We start from the raw sequence: 26,315 nt of genomic DNA, 5'->3' as shown, positions 1-26,315 counted from the left end.
CCAGAAATTAAGGGAAAAATCCTGAAAAATACAAGAAATTTCCTAAAGAAAGGGAAAAAGGTAAGAAAATAATAGGGAAGTTCTAAAAACAAACCTGAAGCCGTGTACAAGGCAAATCGTTGTAAATGTGTAGGTCGCTCCACACTTTACGCCAAAACGATACCCTGTTAGGGAACAAATGAACTTAACTTCTGCGAAATCTTTTACGGTTTCCCAGAAGTTGGGGGGCAAATGATAGGGAATAAAATAAACCCTGATTGCGTAATTAATATCACATTAATTGTATTAACATTGGGCTGACAGTTAAGCCCATTAGAAGAGGCCCAAGACCCTTGATAGGGGCCAAAAATAGCCTAGGAATGTAATTGGTGTTTAAAATTAATTAGACCAGATACGGTCCAATAACGAAGCCCAATTAGAAAGGGCCCAAAACCCTGAATATTTAATTAATTTCGTAATTAATTAATAAGGGATAAATCAGCTGTCAAGATGAGTCCCAATGAGGATATAAATCCTTGAAGATTAGCCCCAAGGGACCTGATAGGATAAGGAATCAGTTTCCTACTTCCTAGGACTCCAAAGTCCATTCTAATTCTGAGACTTGCCCACCAAGTCTCATAACCCAAGTCCAATTCACTCCCAACATCTTTATAAGGGGCCTCACCCCACAAAGTAGAACTACGTTTTGGCTTAATCCTCGATTAAGGACATACAGGCCACTACGTCCTTGGTGTTCCCTCGCCGCCATAGCCCCGAGGGCATCATCAAGAACTACTTTTTTTGGCTTAATTCTCTAATTCACAGAGATACGTAGGCATCTCATAAAGGCAGAGTTAAGCTACGAAATACGAGAGCAGCCATTAAAGGCCTTGAGCTCCCGAACCTTAGTAAAAAATACAGCAATTAATATACCTTAGTTTTTAATCCATAACAACGTCTTTCTCTAGAAAACTGCATAATGGCTTCGAAATCTTAGAGAAGTCTGTGATGAAACGCCTATAGAAACCCGCATTACTAAGAAAACTGCGAATTCCCTTAATAGAAATAGGAGGAGGAAGATTTTCAATGACCCCCACCTTGGCTTTGTCCACCTCAAGACCCTTACTAGAAACCTTGTGCCCAAGAATAATGCCCTGTCGCACCATAAAGTGACATTTCTCCCAATTGAGAACCAAATTGGTCTCAACACACCTCTTGAGAAAGTGTCCAAGATTTTGCAAGCATTCATCAAAAGAATATCCAAATACAGAGAAGTCGTCCATGAACACATCCACAATTTGGCCAATCATATCAGAAAAAATGGCCATCATACATCTCAGAAATATGGTTGGTGCACCACACAGACCAAAAGAAACTCGTCTGAAGGCGAAAGTACCAAATGGATAAGTGAAGGTAGTCTTCTCCTGATCTTCTGGAGCGATACAAATCTGATTATAACCCGAATAGCCATCAAGAAGACAGTAGTACTCATGACCAGCCAATATATCAAGCATCTGGTCAATGAAGGGCAAAGGGAAGTGATCCTTCCTAGTGGCCTTGTTCAGCTTCATGTAGTCCATGCAAAATCTCCACCACGTGACTGTTCTTGTAGGAATAAGCTCATTCTTCTCATTTGCTACCACAATAATTCCACCTTTCTTTGGCACACATTGAACCGGGCTTACCCATGAACTATCAGAAATAGGATAGATGATCCCTGCATCTAGCCACTTAAGAATTTATTTCTTCACTACTTTCATCATGATCGCATTAAGTCTTATTTGCTGCTCAACCGTAGGTTTGCTACCTTCCTCTAGCAAAATTTTATGCATGCAATAAAAAGGGCTGATTCCCTTGATATCTGCTATAGTCCAATCAATTGCCAATTTGAACTCTCTTAGAACCCTCAAGAGCTTTTCCTCATCACTACCTGAAAGGTCAGATGGAATAATAACAGGCAAAGTAGATGCATCACCTAAAAACGCATACCTCAAATGCTCAGGTAAAGGCTTAAGCTCAAGAGTGGGAGCTTCCTCAATAGATGGCTTAAGGTATTTAGGAGCTTTGTTCAATTCCTCCATTCCAAGAGATTCTAAAGGCATATTAATCTTCCTATTTTAGGGAGAAGCATTCAAATATTGTAATTGTTCTTCACCCTTGTCATCTTCACTATCTGAATTTCCCAATAAGGCTTTTTCTAAGGTATTGGACCTTAGCAATTGATCAAGTTCTGAAGTAATCACAGAATCGACCAACTCCACCTTTAAGCACTCCTCATTTTTCGTAAGAAATTTCATAGCATTGAACACATTAAAAGTTACATCCTGATCCAGCACTCGCATTGTGAGCTCACCCTTCTGCACATCTATCAAGGTTCGGCCAGTCGCCAAGAAAGGTCTTCCCAAGATTATGGGAATCTTCGTATCCTCCTCGAAATCAAGAATGATGAAATCAGCAGGGAAGATGAGTTTATCAACCTTGACCAAGACATCCTCCACGATACCTCGCGGATATGTAATAGAATGGTCGGCCAACTACAAAGTCATATAAGTTGTTTTTGGATCAGGTAAGTCCATCTGCTTGAAGATTGACAAAGGCATCAGATTGATGCTAGCTCCCAAGTCACATAAGCATCTGTCAAAAGATACTTTTCCAATAGTACACGGAATAGTGAAGCATCCTGGATCTTTAAGCTTCAGAGGCAACTTCTGTTGTAGCACAGCACTGCATTCCTCCGTGAGAGCTACTATCTCTAAATCATCTAGCTTCACTTTCCGAGAGAGAATACCTTTCATAAACTTTTCATAACTAGGTATCCGCTCAAGAGCCTCAGCGAAAGGTATGTTGATATGAAGTTTCTTGAACACCTCCACAAACTTCTCAAATTTCTTGTCCAGCTTTTTCTTCTGCAGCCGCTTAGGAAAAGGCGGTGGAGGATAGATCTGTTTCTCCCCTGTATTACCCTCAAGAGGAGTGTGCTCAATAGTAGTCTTCCTTGGTTCCACTTCTACTTCCTGCTGCTCTACTTCTTTCTCAGCCCCAGCTTCTTCATTCAACGCTTGAGTTTGTACGGGATTTGCAACTTTTCCAGAACTCAAAGTGATTGCCTTTACCTGTGTTGGATTTTAAACGCAACGGGGCATGGCAAAACACTTTTACGCATATAAAATCCAAATAAAAGCATATAAATCGTGGTAAAAATGAGGGGATCGAATCTAACCTTTAAAATAATTCGGAGACAACGATCAGAGATCCTTAGAAGTTGCTCCTGAAGTGTGAAGCACTCCACCGGTATCCACCAAGAAAACGATGTTAAGGAGGAGGAAGGAGGTGGAGAGAATTGGGTTTTCCAAACTTTTTGGGTTTTTGGGGTTCTTGTGTTAGAATGAAAATAGGGTCTATAATAGTGTATTTATAGGCAAAATTTTCAGCTGAAATTTTCCCATAAATATTATTATTATTATCCCATTTATTATTCTCATTAATAATTAAAACACCTTTTAATTATTAATCCTTTTTCTAAACACTTTAGAAATAATTCTCTCTCTTGATTTAATTTCCAAAAATTAAATCCTTTAATTAATAATATTAAGAACTTTTCTTAATTAATTTATAATCAATTAAATCTCATTTAATCAATTATTAAATTTTCCAATTAATTATTTATTTCACAAATAAATAATTATTAGCCATTATTAATTAATTCCTCCACCATTAAATCATTCTCTTTTTATGGTGTGACCCTGTAGGTTCAATATTAAGCCGGTAGTAGAAATAATTAATAATAAAACTATTTTATCATTATTTATATAAATTCTCTAATTTATTAAATATGATTAATTAATTAATCACATTTATTCTACATCGTGAGGGATACTTCTCAGCATATCGCGACTATCCGGATAATATGAATTCACTGCCTAGAATACCAAGAACCTATTCAGTGAATAGTTACCATACAATAAACTCCTTCTACCCTACAATGTCCCGATTAAATACAAGGCATGGATCTCGTGTCAAGCCTATCTAATTCAATCACTTGCTTACCATTTACTATGCGTAGTTCTATGTAAATTAGAAACTCCTTTCTAATTTTTTTTACTCTGGCCAGAGATTCCTGAACTAGCATAAGTGGATCAGCCTTGAACATTCGCTTCCTTCACTGGAAGGGGTAGATCCTATATTGATCATACACTATCTTCGTGTACAAATTCCTATACCCAGTAGAGCCCTAATAATTGTCCCTGGAGACTAAGAACTAAACCAAAGCATAGTTCAGTGTACACAAGATGACTATGATGACCTCAAGTCTAAGGATACTTGTACAACTATCACTATGTGAACAACTGCTGACACGTGAGTGAACTCCATCAGTTGTTCAGCTGTGCGAGTCATGTTCAGTGAACTTATTCCATAATAAGCACCTACATACTAGGTATAGTGTCACCACACAAATGTCTATGAGAACAGACATCCTTCATAATGAAGCAAGCATAGTATGTACCGATCTCTGCGGATTATTAATTACCAGTTAGTAATCCTACGACCAGGAACTATTTAAGTTTAGAGTTATCATCTTTTAGGTCTCACTATTATAATCTCATCATAATCCATAAAAAGCTTTACTCTAAACTATGGTATATCTTATTTAAACACTTAAATAGATAGAGCCCGTAATAAAAACAAAACAAGTCTTTTATTAATATCAATAAAATCAAAACAGATTACACAGGAAGTTATTCCTAAATCCTAATACATGATTGGACTTAGGACATATTCCTTTCAATCTCCCATTTGTACTAAAGCCAATCACTCTGGTATCTAATACCCATCTTGTCTTTATGATGATCAAAGTGACTTTCAGAAAGTAGCTTTGTGAGTGGGTCTGCTATGTTGTTATGTGTGTCAACTCTATTTCAATACAGTACAAAAAATGTTACCGTGCTCCCACTAACCCTTTTGTAGACGCATGGTTCATCTACGTTTTTGATAAAATCAAACTCTTTGATTGTCTCATCAAAACGAATGTTCCATCTTTCGAGAAGCTCGCTTTAAACCATATATGGTTCGCAGCAGCTTACATACTAGGTTTTCTTTTCTCTTGGAAAGAAAACCATCTGGCTATTTGCCAGATCTCATAGTCGTAGTAAGCGGCAATCGCAAGCAAAATCTGAACTGATTTTAACAGGGCTACAGGTAAAAGGTTTCATCAAAGTCAATCCATTGCCTTTGTTTGAATCCTTTTGCCACAAGCCTAGCCTTATAGGTCTCCACCTGGCCATCTGCTATAATCTATCTTTTGTATACCGTATACATAGATTCCATTCTGGATTTCATGGCACTATGCCATTTCTCTGAGTCAACACTACTCATAGCCTCATTATAGGTTACAGGGTCGTCATCATCAATGATCGACAACTCATTGTCATTCTTAATGACAAGGCCATATTACCTCTCAGGTTGGCGAGACACTGTCCCTGATCTATGAATGGGCTGTTCCACAAAAGGTTGTTCAGTCAGAACAGGTGTTTCCACTTGAACCGTAGTAGTTTGTGCTTCTTGAACTTCATCAAGTTCAATTTTGCTCCCACTGTTTCCTTCAAGGATAAACTCCTTTTCCAAGAAGGTAGCATGTCTGGAGACAAACACCCGATGATCGGTGTAAAAGTAATACCCTGAAGTCTCTTTAGGATATCCCACAAAACTACATTTTACGGATCGAGATTCCAGCTTATCTGGGTCAACTTTCTTGACATATGCTGGACATCCCCAAATCTTAACGTGTTTAAGACTCGGTTTCCTTTCTTTCCATATCTCATACGGAGTTTGAGGAACAGATTTGGAAGGCACCATATTCAGTAAATATGCTGAGGTTTCCAATGCATAACCCCATAGGAATACTGGAAGATTTGCATAGCTCATCATGGACCGAACTATGTCTAACAAAGTTCGATTTCTCCTTTCAGATACCAATCTGGAGGAGTCCACTGGGAGACTATACCATTTACTTTGAGATAATCTAGAAACACTCCATTAAAGTATTCACCACCTCGATCTAATCGAAGAATTATAATACTTTGTTTGGTTTATTTCTCCACTTCATACTTATACTCTTTGAACTTTTCAAAGGCTTCAGACTTGTGTTTCATCAAAACATATCCGAATCTAGATCTATCATCTATGAAAGTAATGAAGTTTGAAAATCCACCCATGGCTTGCTTAGACATTGGTCCACATACATCTGTGTGTACCATTCCTAGCAAATTTGCAGCCCTCTCTCCATGTCTACTAAATGGAGACTGCAGTGCCACAATGAAGTGAGATTTTCATCATCCCTTTTCTTTTATTAGTTTGTTCAATCTGAAGTAAATTATGTCACATTTATACAGACCATTATTTAAAGTACCACGTCCATAAAGAATATTATCTCTAAGAATAGAACATTCATTATTCTCAATAATACATGAAAATCCATCCAAGTCTAACATGGGAATAATATTCCTCACAATCGAGGGAACAAAATAACAATTATTTAAAACAATAGTCTTGCCTGTAGGCATATGTAAATGAAATGATTCTACATCTTCAGCAGCAACTCTTGCTCCATTTCCCATCAGTAGAATCACCTCCTCTTCCTCAAGAGTCCTACTTCTCCTTGGTCCCTGCAACAAATTGCAGATGTCAGAACCATAGGCGGTATCTAATACCCAAGTAGAAATTTGGCTTAATGACATATTCACTTCTATAATGAACATACCTGAATCAGAAGAGACAGTCTCACTACCCTTCTTCTTCTTCAATTCTGTAAGGTAAACCTTGCAGTTACTCTTCCAGTGCCCCCACCTTGTTATAGTGAAAGCAAACAACTTTGCTCTTGGGGTCTTCAGCTTTCGGTGGAACCGGCTTTTCTTCACCTACTTTCTTCTTCTTGGAAGGGTTCCTCTTCCTTTTCTTAGGATTGGAACCTTCACCAATTAGAAGAACATAACTCTTCTTAGGGGGAAAATTCGATTCCGCAGTCTTCAACATGTTGTGGAGTTCAGGCAGGCTGACATCCAACTTATTCATGTGAAAGTTCACAACAAACTGCGAGAACGAACTCGGAAGCGATTGCAAGACCAAGTCTTGGCTCAGCTCCCCATTCATGGCAAAACCAAGTTGTCCAAGGCGTTCAATCAAATTGATCATCTTAAGTACATGGTCATTCACAGATGATCCCTCAGACATCCTACAACCGAATAACTCCTTCGATATCTCATATCGAGCTATCCTCCCTGCCACATCATACAACTCTTGTAGATGCATGAGGATAGTGTGAGCATCCATATGCTCATGTTGCTTCTGTAGCTCAATGTTCATGGAAGCTAGCACGATGCATTGAGCAACATTTGCATCATCTATCCACTTACGATACACAACATGTTCATCATTATGTGCATCACTTGCAGGTTCAGTAGGCTTAGGTGAGTCAATCACGTATTCCAGCTTCTCAATCCTGAGAACAATTCTCAAGTTTTGAAGTCAGTCAGCATAATTAGGACCAGTCAATTTGTGAGCATCCAGTATGCTCCTGAGTGATAGTGTAGAAGACATAATGTATATTGTAAATCTGTAAATGATAAACACATAACAACACTTAGCAAATATTCGATTTCATTTTAAAACACTATATGAATCGGGTCTTTATTCATAAGTGGCTCCCACTAGTTTATCTAATTTATTCAACGCTCTACGTGAAAAATTAAGCATTCATAATGCTAGTGGGAATAGGGATCCTACATTCCATTACACAACCCCGGCTGTGGCACGAAACGCCATATAATGTTCAAAAGGCAGACAACTCTTGTCAATTACATCTAATGTTATTCCCTAATCAAACTTTAGCCTCTTGAATAATTGAGTCACGGCTGTGGCACGACAAACTCAATATTCTAAGTCAAGTCTAACCCAACATTCTGTATAATTGAATTAGTCCCTAATGGCCCACGGCTGTGGCACGTAACGACCTTTAGATTCTTATTCAATGTACACATCTCTATGTAATAGACAAGTATTTCTTATTTCGAAATCAAAGCCCTCGGCTGTGGCACGAAACGACAATGATTCAAAAATAAGAACTACTTTCTATCATGTTGGAAGGCTATGACTGACACAAGCCCGTTGTATCATTGGCCAATTACTACTTGATATTATTTAATTTTAGAGGGATTATATTACGTTACAATCATAATCATATTATAAAGAGATTTTTCCTTTTAAATTAAATATTTCAAATCAATAATCAATAATCAGATGATTCCCATATCGGGTGGAGCATTGTCAAGAGGCGTCACTTAATAACCCTTTCTTACAGATAGAAATCTGTTGTTGACAGAATCATCCTTTCTCTCATATCAAAAATTCATATTCAATTACGTGTTTCATAAACACAAGAATCTCATGATTGTATTCATAATATTGTTATTAAGGTTATGAAACAATTTCACTATACTAGGTTGTCTAACAAACGCCTTATGTTCATTTAAGTTCAACTAAATCTATCATCGCATGATAAACTAAGCATATATCACATATATAAACATGAATATACATCAAGGTAGGCATGTTATATCATCTAGCACATTAGTCTAAGCATTATACATCTCTATATATCACATGAAGCATTTAAAAGCAATTAAAAACAGTTAAAAATAGCTTTAAAACACTTTCGGAAATATAAACAGTTCAAAACTTTTATATAAACTAAAATTGATCACTTTATTAGATCCGTCTCGGAAAAATGAATCCAACGGTATATTGCACGCCTAAAACGGAGTTACGAAACTCCTAGAAAATCAATTTTAATGTAAACAGTCGGGCTGTAACGCATTACAGGAACGTGTTACAAGCCCTGTAACGCATTCCGGTGATGCGTTACAACCCTTTTAACCAATTAAAAGGTGTAACGCATTCCGTGAATGCGCCACAGAAAGGTCTTCCCAAGATTATGGGAATCTTCTTATCCTCCTCGAAATCAAGAATGACGAAATCAGCAGGGAAGATGAGTTTATCAACCTTGACCAAGACATCCTCCACAATACCTCGCGGTTATGTAATAGAATGGTCGGCCAACTGCAAAGTCATATAAGTTGTTTTTGGATCAGGTAAGTCCATCTGCTTAAAGATTGACAAAGGCATCAGATTGATGCTAGCTCCCAAGTCACATAAGCATCTGTCAAAAGATACTTTTCCAATAGTACACGGAATAGTGAAACATCCTAGATCTTTAAGCTTCAGAGGCAACTTCTGTTGCAGCACAGCACTGCATTCCTCCGTGAGAGCTACTATCTCTAAATCATCTAGCTTCACTTTCCGAGAGAGAATACCTTTCATAAACTTTGCATAACTAGGTATCCGCTCAAGAGCCTCAGCGAAAGGTATGTTGATATGAAGTTTCTTGAACACCTCCATAAACTTCTCAAATTTCTTGTCCAGCTTTTTCTTCTGCAGCCGCTTAGGAAAAGGCGGTGGAGGATAGATCTGTTTCTCCCCTGTATTACCCTCAAGAGGAGTGTGCTCAATAGTAGTCTTCCTTGGTTCTACTTCTACTTCCTGCTGCTCTACTTCTTTCTCAGCCCCAGCTTCTTCAGTCAACGCTTGAGTTTGTACGGGATTCGCAACTTTTCCAGAACTCAAAGTGATTGCCTTTACCTGTGTTGGATTTTAAATGCAGCGGGGCATGGCAAAACACTTTTACGCATATAAAATCCAAATAAAAGCATATAAATCGTGGTAAAAACGAGGGGATCGAATCTAACCTTTAAAATAATTCGGAGACAACGATCAGAGACCCTTAGCAGTTGCTCCTCAAGTGTGAAGCACTCCACCGGTATCCACCAAGAAAATGATGTTAAGGAGGAGGAAGGAGGTGGAGAGAATTGGGTTTTCCAAACTTTTTGGGTTTTTGGGGTTCTTGTGTTAGAATGAAAATAGGGTCTATAATAGTGTATTTATAGGCAAAATTTTCAGCTGAAATTTTCCCATAAATATTATTATTATTATCCCATTTATTATTCTCATTAATAATTAAAACACTTTTTAATTATTAATCCTTTTTCTAAACACTTTAGAAATAATTCTCTCTCTTGATTTAATTTCCAAAAATTAAATCCTTTAATTAATAATATTAAGAACTTTTCTTAATTAATTTATAATCAATTAAATCTCATTTAATCAATTATTAAATTTTCCAATTAATTATTTATTTCATAAATAAATAATTATTAGCCATTATTAATTAATTCCTCCACCATTAAATCATTCTCTTTTTATGGTGTGACCCTGTAGGTTCAATATTAAGCCGGTAGTAGAAATAAATAATAATAAAACTATTTTATCATTATTTATATAAATTCTCTAATTTATTAAATATGATTAATTAATTAATCACATTTATTCTACATCGTGAGGGATACTTCTCAGCATATCGCGACTATCCGGATAATATGAATTCACTGCTTAGAATACCAAGAACCTATTCAGTGAATAGTTACCGTACAATAAACTCCTTCTACCCTACAATGTCCCGATTAAATACAAGGCATGGATCTCGTGTCAAGCCTATCTAATTCAATCACTTGCTTACCATTTACTATGCGTAGTTCTATGCAAATTAGAAACTCCTTTCTAATTTCATTTACTCTGGCCAGAGACTCCTGAACTAGCATAAGTGAATCAGCCTTGAACATTCGTTTCCTTCACTGGAAGGGGTAGATCCTTTATTGATCATACACTATCTCCGTGTACAAATTCCTATACCCAGTAGAGCCCTAATAATTGTCCCTGAAGACTAAGAACTAAACCAAAGCATAGTTCAGTGTACACAAGATGACTATGATGACCTCAAGTCTAAGGATACTTGTACAACTATCACTATGTGAACAACTGCTGACACGTAAGTGAACTCCATCAGTTGTTCAGCTGTGCGAGTCATGTTCAGTGAACTTATTCCATAATAAGCACCTACATACTAGCTATAATGTCACCACACAAATGTCTATGAGAACAGACATCCTTCATAATGAAGCAAGCATAGTATGTACCGATCTCCGCGGATTATTAATTACCAGTTAGTAATCCTACGACCAGGAACTATTTAAGTTTAGAGTTATCATCTTTTAGGTCTCACTATTATGATCTCATCATAATCCATAAAAAGCTTTACTCTAAACTATGGTATATCTTATTTAAACACTTAAATAGATAGAGCCCGTAATAAAAACAAAATAAGTCTTTTATTAATATCAATGAAATCAAAACAGATTACACAGGACGTTATTCCTAAATCCTAATACATGATTGGACTTAGGATATATTCATTTCAACCTGCTCCTTAGCTTCCTTCCTTCCTGGCACTTCAGTGTCACTAGGTAGTGTACCAGGATGACGATGTAGCAAGGCATTAGCAATTTGCCTAATTTGATTCTCCAAGGTCTTGATAGAAACAGCTTGACTCTTGCACATAAACTTCAACTCCTCTAATTCAGATTTTTCATTAGCTTGTTACAGCTGAAGTTGCTGTCTTGGTGCATATTGTGGTTGCTGAAAACCAGGAGGGTTGTAATGCATAGTTGGATACTACTGATAAGGTTGTTGAACCGCATTCTGAGCATTGCTCCAACTGAAATTAGGATGATTGCGGTTGTTGGGATGATAAGTGGATGGCACAGGTTGCTGCGAACGCTAAAAGTTTCTCACAAACTAAGCTGATTCACTAGAAATTGTGCACTGATCAGTCTCATGGGCACCAGTACAAAGCTCACAGACACCAGTGATTTGGTTAACCCCATGATTAGCTTCATCATAGTTTTTAGCCCACAAGGCTCCTCCTGATGCTGTATCGAGCATGGGTCTAGAAGTAGAACCCAATACATTAATGAAACAGTTAATAATCATTCAATCAGGCATGTCATGGTGTGGGCACTTCCTTAGTATCTCCTTATATCAATCCTAAGCCTCACACAGAGATTCTCTAGTTTGCTGAGCAAACTGAGTAAGAGCATTCCTGATTGCATCAGTCTTCGCCATAGGGAAGAATTTAGTGAGAAACTTTTAAGCAAGATCTTTCCAAGTGGTGATAGACTCTACTGGTAGAGAATGTAACTAACACTTAGCTTTGTCCCTCAGAGAGAATGGTAAGAGTCGCAGCTTGATAGCATCTTCAGTCACATCATTGGACTTGAAGGTATCACAGATCTCGATGAAATCCCTGATGTACATGTTGGGGTCTTCAGTAGGAGAACCCCCAAACTGGACTGAGTTATGTATCATCTGAATCGTGCTTGACTTGATCTCAAAAGTGTTAGCCCTGATGGTTGGCCTGATGATGCTTGACTGAATGTCATTGATCTTAGGTTGAGAATAGTCCATCAAAGCCTTAGCATTTTTTGCTTGATCACCCGTCTCTACGGAAACTGGTTCCTCGACTTTCTCTTCTTCTTCTTCTACCTTTTTTTCTTCTTCAAAAACTTCCTTTCAAACTACCACAACTTCTTCCTCGGCTTTATCCAGTGTTCTCTTACGAGTACGCGAGCGCGTATACATATACCCTCGCTAGAGTACCTGAAATAAGACAAGGAAACAAATAAGTAACAATGTCCGAGAAAATGAACTTTAACGACCACTGATGGAAAATACATAAACTAAAAATTAACACTGCAGTTCCCGGCAGCGGCGCCAAAACCTTGTTAGTCGCTAAACACGCGCTTATAATTCACGCAAGTATACGTGTTCGCAAGTAGTATAGAATCTTTTCTAGTTCATTCCCACAGAGACTAGCTTGGTTAACTAATTAAATTATGCACTTAAGCAACAATGTATGGTTATTATTCAATGCTAAGACGATAACAAATTGAAGTTGTTTATAAATAAGAATTGAACTAACAATTATAACTAAGAGAATAAAGAGGGTTGTATATTATATGAGACAAACATGGGATTCTAACTTCATTAAATACTTCATTCAATAGCTTTTTCGTTCTTAACCTTAGCATGTAATGGTGATGACACTAATCAGATAACACGGAACTGCTAAACACCAACTTTCATTGCACGAATAATATACTACCAAACATCAACAAAAGAGATAGAAGCTGATTAGACACCAATTATATTAAGACCCTATATGTCTATAGAATTTGATAACATAACGGTTTAAGCACAAGTTATCTATCTTGATTACATAGGGCAAGTAAGATGGTTAAAATTACCTACGAATCATGCATAACAATAACACATGAACCTATGCTAGCATGACAAGTTCTAAATCCTTAAATTCACTGTCGCTTCATTAAAGATTAACACACTGTCTTATAAGTTCGTGGCGCTCATAAGATGAATACGCACAACCAATACTAGGTTATCATACAATCATCACACACTAAGGCATCGAAACAAATTAACTAAAAAATCCATAAATAAATCCGTTAGAACCCCACGATAATGATTAGCCCATAATCGGACACATCATCAACGGGGTTCCGATAAAAGCATGGTATAATAAATGTAGTCTTTATAAAGAATAAATAAAACCAAGTACGAAACAAGAGTAAGGTTCACAAGTAAGAAAACTAGCATCCAAGTTACAACTTAGAACAAAGATTCACAAGTAAAAAGCAAGATCTTCTTCATCTTCGTTGAATCCATGCTAAAATAGTCTTCTTATTGCTCTCCTTGCGCTCTGGTACGTCTCTCTCTTGAAAACATCCTTTATTTGAATATATATAGCAGCCCCATACAATCTAGAAGTCCTCCAATTATTTTTAGAATAGAACCAGAATTCTCTAAATTTGCACCGGCGCGACCGCGCGCTATCACAGCGCGGGTGCGCTACCTTTTTGGCATCGTGGCAGGGCCACGCGCTTGACCAGCGCGGGCGCACCTTACTTCTGGAAAAACTTCAGTTTTTCTTCTTTTTCTTATCGCTTCGAGCCGGCTTTCCACGAGCTTTTATTCCAACACCACCTTGACACCAAATTAACACCAAAATAATGCTAATTCACCTGATTACCTAGATAATGCCTGAAATACAAAAACACTAGAAAACACATTAAAACACTTAACTTGAGTACAAATACACCAATTCAAAGCTTATTACAGCATTATAAAGTGTCATAAATGCCACTCAACAGCCTCCACCAATGTTCTGTTCATTCTCTCAACTACACCATTTTGTTGAGGTGTCCTAGCTGCTGAGAATTCTTGAACAATGCATTTGTCTTTGCAATATTCAGTTAAGGCTGCATTCCTGAATTATGTTCCATTGTCACTCCTCAATCTTTTCACATATTTCTGATCTTCAGGTTGCTTCTCAATCTTCTTGATGTGTTCAATTATGATGTGTGGGGTTTTATCTTTGGCGTGCATAAATTCTACCCATGTGTACCTTGATTAGTCATACACCATCATAAGTGCATATCTTTTTCTTGAAATTGACTGGACATTAACTGGTCCAAACAAATCCATGTGAATAAGTTACAAAGGTGCACTTATAGAATTCACAGTTTTACTCTTGTGACTTGATCTTTTTATTTTCCCTTTTTGACAAGCATCACAGACTTCATCTTGAGAAAACTCCAGATTAGGCATGTCTCTCACTAACTCCTTTTAGACCAGAGTGTTAATTGCCTTGAAATTCAAGTGAGACGGCTTTTTATGCCATAGCTTACTTTGTTCCACAAATGCCTTGGTGTAGAAGCAACATATTCCATCTTTATTTGTTGAGTCCAGGTCTGCAACAAATAAGCTTCCTTTCCTTCCTCCTTTTAGAGCAACTTCACCAGTTTTCTTGCTGATAAAAGTGCATTCTTCTTTGTTGAATAAAACTTTAAAACCTTTATCTGCAAATTGGCTGACACTGAGAAGATTCACTTCAAGACCAGGTGCCAGTACTACATCATCAATGACAACATTTCCAGAAATCAATTTGCTATATCCCATTGTGAAGCCTTTGCTGTTGTCTCTAAAAGTCACCAATGGGTCAGCCTTCTCCTCAAACTATGATAGCAGGGCCATATCACCTGTCATATGTCTTAAGCATCCACTGTCTATAATCCATATGACCTTCTTCTTTTTGCCCTGCACACAATGAGTTTAAGTATGTTTAACAACCCAAGCAGTGTTGGGTACTTTCTTCTTGTTAACAGAGTGAGCAGAATCAGAATGAGTTATTTCAGATAAAATAGAGTTCATTGATTGTTGTGCATTTTCCCTTTTTGATGTAGACCCAATTTTTACTTTTTTGATGTCTACTCTCAGCTTGTGGCGACTTTTCATCACTTTCAAGTTGCAAGGGATGCAATCAAACTTGTCACAGAATGAGTAGGGATCATTTGCATTTGCTTCATTACACTTGCATACTCCTTCTATTGGCTTGCTAACAACCTTTTTACAAAGGTGAGTTAGATGATTTACAGAGCCACATTTTTGACATTGCTTCCTTGTAGCATCTGCAACATAAGCAAAATTGTTGCTCTTGTTTATCCCAATCTTCCCATTTCTATTTTTCTTCTTCTTTCTTGCATCTTCAGTTTTCATTTCCTTGACAGGTGTCTTGGAATCTTGGTTGACCATGGGCTTCTTTTTAGCTTCGGAAGTTGGAGTTGTTTCTGTATTCTTCTTCTCATTGTCTTCATCAGCAATTTCTTGATTTATGATCAACTCTTCTTCACTGAAATCTACCTCACATGCTTTGAACAGAGGTTAATCAACCTTTTTCAGCATAGCTGGAACATCTTCATTTTTTGTTGCTTTTCCTTTACCACCAGTATCTTTCTTCTTGCTTTTCAAGGCACTATAGTCAAAACCAGTAGCTATATTAGCACATGGTTTATTTTTCTCATGGTACTGTCCAACCAACTCAGATGCATTCCTGAAAGATTTCAACTTAACTTCATTTTTTTCAATCTTCTCTCTTAACACGGCTTCAATCTCATTGGCACACTTTAGCTTGTTCTTCAAATATTCATTTTCTTGCTTTACTGACTCAAGCTCCAAAAGTAGTAGATCCATCTTTTTCTTCTCACTTTCAAGCTTGTCATTTGCTTTTGTTAGCCTACCGACTTCCTCAGTAGCTGCCACTAATCTAGTGTGTATGTGAAACATCTCCACAGTATCCTTATATTGACTAGCATTTAAATCAATAATGGTTAGAGTTGGTAACTTTGATTTAGAAGTATATGCTTCTCCTTGATCAAAAGCCATGAGTGTATAATTTCCAACTTCTTCATCCTCATCATTAGTATCAGTGTCATCCCAACTCTTTCCTTCTATAATATAAGCTTTTCCAGATTGCTTCTTCAAGAGAGCTTCATACTTTGCTTCTATTTCAAGATATGCCTTGTCTTTCTTCACATTTTTAGGCTTTATGCATTCAGTAGCAAAGTGTCCTAACTCATCACAGTTGAAGCACATTATCTTTCATCTGTCCACAGCACCTGTTTTGTAGCCACCTTTGCTAACTAAATTGAATTGAGTTTTTTGGTTTCCAACTGTTACTTTTGGAAGATTGTCCCTTGCCTTTGAAAAACCTTGGCTTCTTGACTCTAATATTTGAGAATTTTCTAGCCAAGTAAGCCATGGACTGATCCATTTCATCTAGTTCATCCAAGGTGTAAAATTTATCTTCCTCCAGTTCCAACACAACTTGCTTCTGAGGTCCTTTGTTCTTCTGTTCCATAGCTTGAATAACTGAAATTTGATCATCTTGCTCATCTTCACTTTCTTCTCTGTCATTTACAATTAAAGCACTTGAACCATCAACAATATGACCATGGTGTTCTTTCAATGACTTTCTTTGCATCATTTCAAGTTCATAAGTTTTCAAGATTCCATATAGAACTTCCAAAGTTATTCTACTCAAATCTCTTCCTTCTCTAATGGCTGATATTTTCTGTTCAAGATGGTCAGGAAGAGCTAGCAGAAACTTTAGGTTAACTTCCTCAGCCTCATAATATTTATCATGTAGCTGTTGAACCTTTCAAAAACTTCAGTGATTCCTTCTTTTAGTTTAGCCATAAACCCTTCATACTGAGAAACTAGAATCTTCCTTTGGTTTGACCTAACTTTCTCTGTTCCTTCACATAATATCTCTATTTTCTCCCAGATCTGTTTGGCTGTGTCACAGTTGACAATGTTATTGTACATTACATTGTCAAGTGACTCCATTAAGATCAGTTGCAACCCGCTATCTAGAAAGACTTTTTCTTTCTCAGGCTCAGTGTATTTCGAAGGATCTTTAGGAGCATAATGTGTTGGAATGACCATGTCTCCACATGTAGATTTCTCAACTCTTACCATAGGAGTGAAAGGCCCATTCTTGAGAATCTGAATATATAGTGGATTGGCCATCCTGATTAAATTATGTCAGTCCATAAAATCCACCGGTCTTGGGAGCCAGGGAATAAGACAGAATGTTAATGAACAAGTGACATGGTTTTGGTAGATGACTTTTATTGAAGTGCTTTGGAATTTTGTCATTGGGCATGGTGCTCTTAATGGCTTTGAAGAAGCTATACAGTTCCCATTTCTGTGGTAATTTATCAAAATTATCCCAAGGAAGATGAAGATATTCATTGAAATCATCCTTGGTGATTTGAATTGTATCATCACCAATAAAGAAAGAGAAACCCATTTTAGCATCATCTGATGTGTTTTCAGCTGTAGTGTGCACATGTCTGAGGAGCTCAATATTTAATTTGACATTAGTAATCAAAGCATAGTGCACAATCGAGTGCTCGTTTAGAAAACAGATCCATTTTTCAAAACACCCATTTTAAATGGATTACGTTCTATAACCGAGACATAATTTGTTTTTAGTATCTTAATATTATCCTCCATTTTAATTAAAAATGAGAATAAAATTTTGATCATAAAACAAATTAATCGTGCACTTAAATTAAAACTCGAAATTAAATGTAACATGCAAAAATTAATAGAGGATTGATTTTAGTTGTGCAGTATATAAACACATAATATGTTAACACTTTATGTGTACTTCTTAACTCGAGTATTCACATAACCTAGAAGCTCTTAAGAATATTGTTCTTGAGAGAGTTTTATAACATTTTATTAAAGATCAATATAAGTTGTTATTTATTCCATCTTTTCTTACTTTACTTTCATAATACATCAATTTGTTTAGTAATTGTATCCACCCCCCTTAAATAATTACTTTACTGGGCAACAAGTTGTATTAGAGCGGTCAAATTAACTGTTAATTTGCAAAGGTGAAGATGTCTAGAAGTAAGTATGAAAGCATGAAAATTCCTATCCTGAAGAAAGCTGATTGCTCTACATGAAGAGTAAATATATTGATGTTCCTTAAAGCTATTGATGATGCATATGTTGATATCATCAAAACAGGACCTCCATACCCTATAGAAACGGTAGCTATGACTGCAGATGCTCCTGAACACTATGTCAGGAAGGAAAGATCAAAGTGGTCGGATCCTGAAAAAGCTGCAATGCTTAAGGATGCTAAAGTCAGGAATATTCTGCACAACAGTTTGGACAATGTGATGTCAAACAGAGTTATTGCCTGCAAGACTTTAAAGGAGATATAGGATGCCTTAGAGACACAGTGCCAAGGTACAATGGCAATAAAGAAGCACAGAAGAGTTGTTCTTGTACAGGAATATGAGCAATTTGATGCCAAGGATGATGAGTCAATTACTGATATATATAATAGATTGTTGGGTAATGAATACAATACAAGGGGGGTGAATGTGTTTTAAAAAAATTTAATATCTTTTTGAACTTTTAAGAATGGTGAACAAAGTAATATATATATATATATAGATAATGTGTTTTAAAAGAACAATTAAAACATGCACATGAACACAATTATCTTTCAAAACTCACTTAATTTTATATTAAAATCAAGCTAGTGTTTGCTACAAATTTCTGGGTTCTTAATATGTTAAGAACTCAGCTTCTCTCTTAAGAGTTACAAGAAATTTCAGATCTATTTGTTGCAACATAAAACAAAACATCCAGTGTTTATTTTATAGAACAGTAAACACTGGTTTTCACACAGCATACATTAGCATGTACCAAACCCTACTTTTGGATAACCAAATCTTTCTATTTCTGGTTTAGTGTATCTTTGATAATCTTGCATGCCTGTGACTTTACTTTGCCAGTTAATCTTGGCCTTTGATCTTGTACTCTTCAAGCTGCTTTTGTAGACTTTTCAAATTAGTGATTGATTTGTTTGTTAATTGATAATCTTGGATATTAAACTGATCTGCATTCTGTACTTGAAATTTTACATCGAGATCTCTAGTTAGTCATGTAGAGAACTTGACATCTCCATAAGTATAATGACTTATTGAGATCTCTAATAACTCTATAGTTGTTTGACTTATCGAGGTCTTTGAGTTCTGTATAAGAGAATTTGGCTTATCGACATCTCTCATCTTCATGTCTTCACTTTGGCTTATTGATGTCTCTGAGTTCTCTAGTGACAAATTGACTTATCGATATCTCAGAGATCTCTAGTGATATTTTGACTTATCTATATCTCAGAGATCTCTAGTGATATTTTGACTTGTCGATATCTCAGAGTTCTCTAGTGAAGAAATGACTTGTCGATATCTCCATTATTCATGTCTTCAATTTGGCTTGTCGATATCTCTGAGTTCTCTAGTAGCTTTTCTTGACTTCTCTATAAATCATTCTGGAGTTCTCGAGTGACTTCTCTGTAACACATAATCTGTGACTTGTAGATTTTTTGACTTAGAATATTTTTCCCAAAACATATTTATTCAACTCCAAGCTTCTTCACACTTTCTCTGAGGCATGATCTTCATGATCTTCTTCCAGAGTTTATTCCTAGGCTTGAACTGTTTATATAAAAATACTCCAATCTAATCTATTTACATTTTTGCAGACTTAAGTGTTACAATACACCATGCAAACATAGATTACCATACAACTTACTTAGGGTTGTCAATTTGACTTAGTCTTGTTATAGTGCAGGCATGTCTTGCACAACATAGATTTCTGATACTGTTGAATGATATATCATTGGTTGGAAAAGAATATGAAAGAGAAGACTCAAACACCAAGTTTCTGAGATCTCTTCCAGAAGTTTGGGATACTCAGGCCTCAATAATCAGACATCAATATGCTCTTGATTCTTTGACTCTGGATGAAGTGTATGGGATGTTGAAAACTCATGACTTGGAAATCCAGCAAAGGAAAAATAGAAAGAGTCAGAAAATGAAAATTATGGCTCTCAATGTTGAGACTCATAAAGGCAAGGAAAAGATGATTGAGAGGTCTAGGAGAAGGAACATTGTGGAAGAGTCAGATACTGATGATGTATCTAATACTGACACAGATACTGACGAGGATTTTGAGATTGATCTGGATGATCCTCAAGTTGTTGAAATGGCTGCAATGCTTGTGAAAGGCTTCAGAAGGCTGAGGTTTGTAAAACCACAGAGAAAAGGTGGTTTCAACATAAGGTTCTATGGTGATGGCAAAGGCAGGTTCAGAAAGAGTGATGGTCAGTACACCAAGGGAAGGAAGTTTGATAAGACCAAGGTGACATGCGACAACTATAATGAAATGGAAAATATGGCTATTGAGTGCCCCAAGACAACTAAAAAGGCTTTGGTCACAACAAACTCCAACAGAGACTAGATGGACTCATCAGGAACAGACAAGGATGATGAATGATATGCACTCATGGAAACTCATGGAGAGGATGCCTCAGGAACTGATAAGGTACCTTCAGTTATATTCCCTGTTGATATTGATAATTTATCTGAGCTGAAAACTATCTTATACTATTTGCATGTTAGTTTTAAAAGTAATACTATTGAATGTGACAGTTTGATTGCTGATAATAAGAGGCTTAGAGAATGAAATGATTTTTTAGAAGTTGAGTTAGTTTCAATGCATGAGAATAAAAAAGCATGTAAGAAGGCACAACATAATGAAACTCAGATAAACATCAAGTATGCCAGACTAGATAAAGTTCTAGAGAAAGAAAGAGAGGTGTTTAAAACATCGATGACTTCAGGAAAGAAAGTTCATAATTTCATCAGTGATAAAAACTAGAAAGAATGTCTAGGTTATAATAAATTTACTGATAGGAATATCAATAAAGCCATTAATAACACTACTCCAGTTAAGTTTGTTAGAACTGATGAAAGAGGAGTGGAGTATGTCTATGAAGTTGGTTCTACCTCTAAGAATACTGTTGAAAAGAAAGCTAAACCTAGAGTCCCTGCTAAAAAGAAAGAAGATGCTAAAATGCAAGAAAAGAAAAGTAAAAATATAGGACTTCTCTCTGAAAGACAGTTAGACAAGAAAATTTGTGAGGTAACTGCTAAGACTCCCAAACCTAGGTCTAAGAGAGGTAGAAATGGAAAACAAGGAATAAATAAGACAAAACATTCTTGATGCTCCTAGAAAAGCTTGTTTTAACTAGGTTAATAATAATCATATTGCTATTGATTGCAGGAAGCCTAAAAAGAAAGTGTCTAGGATTCCTGAGTCAGATTTTAGTGGTAGATCAGTACTATACAAAACACAAAATCCTTGTTCTCATTATAGTAGTAGTTGGCACTCTATTTACACATGTGAAGATTATCATAGTTTTTATCACAATAATTATGATCACCAAAATTCAATAAAATTATTGTTTTAAATAGAACTGCTAAACTGAATGTGCATACATCTTATAGAGTCAAAAATGTCAAGACAAATCCTGATGGAGTAATTCCTGATGGATCAAATCCTGACAAGAAGTTTGCTAATGTAAAAATACATAAGATGTCTAAAAGGACCCAACAAGTGTGGGTTCTTAAAAATTCTGATTGATTTCCATATTTCTGATTTCAGGGAAACAAGAAGAATGTGCTTGTCTTGGATAGTGGTTGTTCAGCACATATGACTGGAACTAAATCCCTGTTGTCAGAATATGAGGAGAAGGTTGGCCCAATGGTTTCCTATGGATATGGCAATGTATAAAAATACTGGGATATGGCGATACAATCATTGGAAATGTCATCATCTCAAACGTAGCTCTGGTAGATGGACTGAAGCACAACTTATTGAGCATTAGTCAAATTACTGATAGAGGTTTTTATGTCGTGTTCTATGATACGCACTGTGAAGTAGTTCATAAGATCACAATGAAAACTATTTTCAAAGCTTACAGACATGGAAACATTTACGAAGCCAAACTTTATTCAAATACTGATGGTCCTGAAACTTGTCTGGTAACCAAGGCATCAGTAGATGAAAGTTGGAATTGGCACAAGAAGCTTTCTCATCTCAACTTCAATAATCTCAATGACTTGGTGAGAGAAGAATGCAATCATGAAAATGTTGTACTTGTGGACAAAAATATTAAATCAGGAAAGAAGGAAAATCCTGATGATAATGCATAAGTTGAGGGGGAGAAACGTAAAACTATCAGGAACTGCATAGTTACAAGGGGAGCTTTGCATGGAACTAATCATGTAGTTTTCATTCTTAATGATTCATCAATTTCTGACAGATTGGTCAGTGGAGAAGAGATTCTTGATTTTACTAATAAATTCATCAATGCAAGTGCTAAGGGGGATTTTGGATTACAAATTTTATCTCAGCAAATGATGGACAATACATGATTTTTCTTAAAAAGGATGATAACATTATTTCTTTCGTGAGTTTAATTGTTATAAATTTATTTTATTCTATTTGAGTAATCATGGTAAACTTGTCATCAGTATTTATTTTATATTGGGAATAGGAGCATGTAAAGAGACTTTGCTTTATTTTCCTAGATATGCGTAAGATCATGCATGTAGTATTCATTATTACACGGTTAATCAAAGGTGTCTCTTTAGATTCCCAGTAGGATTTAGCTATAAAATCATTTTTCCTATCTCTTAGAAACCTCACACGTTACTCAAACATTTCATTCTCTCTAACCTAAATTTTCTCTCATCGCATACATGGCTCAAAATCAATTTTTCACCAGAAATAATGGAGTATATCTTCCTATTTTCAACATATTGGAAGACATGATGTACTTCAATCCTTTCGAACTCCTAGTCCGGACCAGTGATCAAGTCTTTCATCCCACTGCAGATCCTGATTCAATTTTTTATCATCTTTCATGGGATGATCAACTCGAATTGCATTTCTTCACGATGGAAGTTCTTCTTGAAGAAGAGCGTTGAGCTGAGTTGGCAGAGCAACAACGCCTAGCAGCTCTAGAGTTATAAGAGAATATCATTTCTCTTATAGTCTCTATGTCTCACATCTTTCACCTCCGAGCGGCGAAGAAGGAGCAGGAGAATAAGAAGGCAAAGAAAGAATAGTTCTAGTTCTTAGGAGTTAGGATGAATTTCCTTTGTAGTCATTCTTGTACTTAAACATTATTATTAACGAAAATCTCTTGTTGTTTCTTATTTTGATCGAGCAAAAATGACTGTTCCTCTTTTTTTGATATTTGTATGTGTGAATATTGTTGATTTCATATTTGTCTGCTTAACATTCATATTTCACATGTGTACAACTAATTATTCTCAAGCTATTTCAATATTAACGAAAAGATCAAGAACACAGGGTTATGACAGGATTTCGATGATATTACACAGTATTTCCTGATGACAACAAAATGGTGTTGGTTACACTAGGTTTTTATAATTAATTTTTACTTATCTTTTACCTGGTGAAAGTTTTGAAAAAGATGAACTTCTAATGATCTTTCAACTCAATTTTAAATCTCTAACTGATTTAACAAAAAGGAAAGATACCTTCAGGAGAGGAACAGTTTTACCACGAGAATTATGGGTGTTTTTGTCTAAGAAAATGCTTCACAAATATAGTTTTCCAAATCCTGACACTGTGGAACATGGCATATCCAACCTTATTCCTGACCAAAGTGTCTATTTTTCTTCCCTTAAATTGAAAAACTCTATTACCTGTGGTTCTTCTCAAAAGGAATCAATTGCAAAATCAAAGATAATAGTTGATGTGTCTCAGAGACAATCAGGTCTAAAGGTTGTTTCACATTCACCTGAATCTTTGGAGCACAAAGGTGGAGCAAGGAAGAAAAGTGTTTCATCAATAACAAAAATCAAGGAGAATGCGGGTAGGAAGAAAATGAAAATTAGAGCTAGTGTTAAGCTGGTTGATGAACCATCAGACATTAAGAGTGACAATGATGGTCCAATTATATTTTAGATGCCTGCTAGACCAGTGGAGGTTACTGGTGCTAATGCAGAAGAAGACCAAAGTTTATTTATAGTTGCTAAGCCTAAGAAAAAGAGACTGATGAAGGCAACAAAAAAGGTTCAGAAGAAATCAGATGGTCTTACAGTGTTGGCTATTATTTCTATGGATCAGGAATCTAGACATCTTGACAAGTCATTGTCAAATCCTGACAGGTCTCAAGCAATTCCTGACAAGATAGTGACAAATCCTGATCAAACAGTTACTACATCTCAGACAGCCAAGATAGTTGAAATTGCTAAGGAAGTTGGTCTGTCGAAGTATATCAAAAGAAAAGCACAGACTTCAACAGTTTATCAAATCGGGAAGACCAAACTTTAATCACCATAGAAGGGGTACAGTACACAATGTTAGGTCACACATACTGTAGAAGGGGGTTGAATATAGTGTCTAGCACAATCAAATCGAATTAAGAACACAAGTATGAAATACAAAATAATCTTATTAATAAAACAGTATTACAATGGAACTGTCCTCTCTCAGTGATGAACAAATATCACGAGAGCTGCTAGGGTTACAATGAATAATATTCTCGATTAAGATAACACATATAGTGCAAACCCAATGCTGTGTTTTTATAGACACACAGTTACAAGATAATCTTCTAATTGATATCGAATATGATTCTGCATCCTAAAATATATCAAGTAGTTATCTTTTCTTCTAAGTATTCTATTCTTCATAGATATCTTCTTCATGCATATCTTTTCTTGTTTTAGTCTCGATCTTCTTTCCTTTCAATCAGCCGCCTATCTTATCTGAAAGTCTCCTTAACTCCTGATATTATCTCCTGATAAATATCTTCTGATAACTTAAGTTCTGACAACTTAAGTTCTGATATCTTAAGTCCTGACTTCAGTATAAGTACTGATTTCCAGTTAAGTCCTGATGTGTCCTGTTAGTTAAGATCTGAAAACTAAACACAAATCATTATTAGACATGACATCACAAATATATCTAACAATCTCCCCCAACTTGTAAATTAGCATAATATACAAGTTCAACAGATATCTGATGATGTCAAAAACATTAAGTACAAATGCATGAGAATTTGACTAGATAACTACAACTTACAGTCCTTGTAGCTTTACCATCCTTAAAATTTGATATCAACTTCAGTCTGTTTACACTTAAGAATTTAAGCAGTTGTAGATCTTTGACTTGGCTTCAATTTCTGATCTCTTTGATGTCAGGAGTTGTTCTTAGATAGTTCCTCAACAGACTTCTCTCAGCATATTCAAGTTCATTCTGCATCCTCTTTTTTGCATCTTAAAGTTCAACTGTATCTTCACCTGTTTGGAAGATAGCAGCCCTGAGATCATTTATTTTTGCTTTCCTTATATCCTGATCTATTTTGATGATATAGGCTTTATCAGACTCTAGATTGAATTCAAGTCCCTTAATACCAGAAAATGTAGTGATGATTTTTGCAGTATTAGGTTTCATTTCAACAATATCACCATTGTGATCTCTGTACTTAGGAAAGTATGGCTTGTCAGACTTTACAGAGTAAAGTTTCTTCTGCCTTTGAATATCAGATTTTAAATAACTGGTAGCACCATCTGTTGATCTGTTCTTCACTTGAAGTAGAAATAGAACATGTTCCAGTTCTTCAAAATACTTCAATCTAATAGCATTCTTCTTGATCTGGAATACCCCCATCTGTCATGAAATATAACATGATATCTTCTTTCAAAACAGAGTGGTAAACCATTTATACAGACTCCAATTGATTCAATCTTTCAGGAGTTGTTCATACTCCTGGTTCACTTAAGGAAGTTGGATCATCGGTAGTATTGTTTACTCTCTTCTCTTTAGAACTACCCAATCCTGATTTGTCTCTAGCTTCCTTTCCTCTAATAACTCTTGCATCAAAACCACTTGATGTAGTCTTCAAAAGTTGAGTAGATTGTTGAGCTTTGGCAAAACCAGGTAGTAACATCCTTGAAGGTTTAACATGAGCAATATCAGAGGTTTCCTTTTCTTTATCTTCTGATATCAAGCCAACTTGAGCTATGTCAGAGGTTGCTTGCTTTACTGTAATATCAGAATTTACTAAA

General features: G+C 36.1%; 1 non-coding gene across 1 annotated transcript; it reads left to right on the top strand.

Moving 5' to 3' along the window:
• Positions 1–11,923: 11,923 nt before the first annotated feature.
• LOC141710280 (small nucleolar RNA R71) lies at positions 11,924–12,030 on the top strand. The gene has a single exon (XR_012570808.1). It is a non-coding gene; the product is annotated as a small nucleolar RNA R71 (small nucleolar RNA).
• Positions 12,031–26,315: the final 14,285 nt, after the last annotated feature.

The sequence above is a fragment of the Apium graveolens genome, chromosome 2 (assembly GCF_009905375.1).
Source record: "Apium graveolens cultivar Ventura chromosome 2, ASM990537v1, whole genome shotgun sequence".
Taxonomy (NCBI): domain Eukaryota; kingdom Viridiplantae; phylum Streptophyta; class Magnoliopsida; order Apiales; family Apiaceae; genus Apium; species Apium graveolens.
This window is presented reverse-complemented; position numbering and strand designations above follow the sequence as displayed.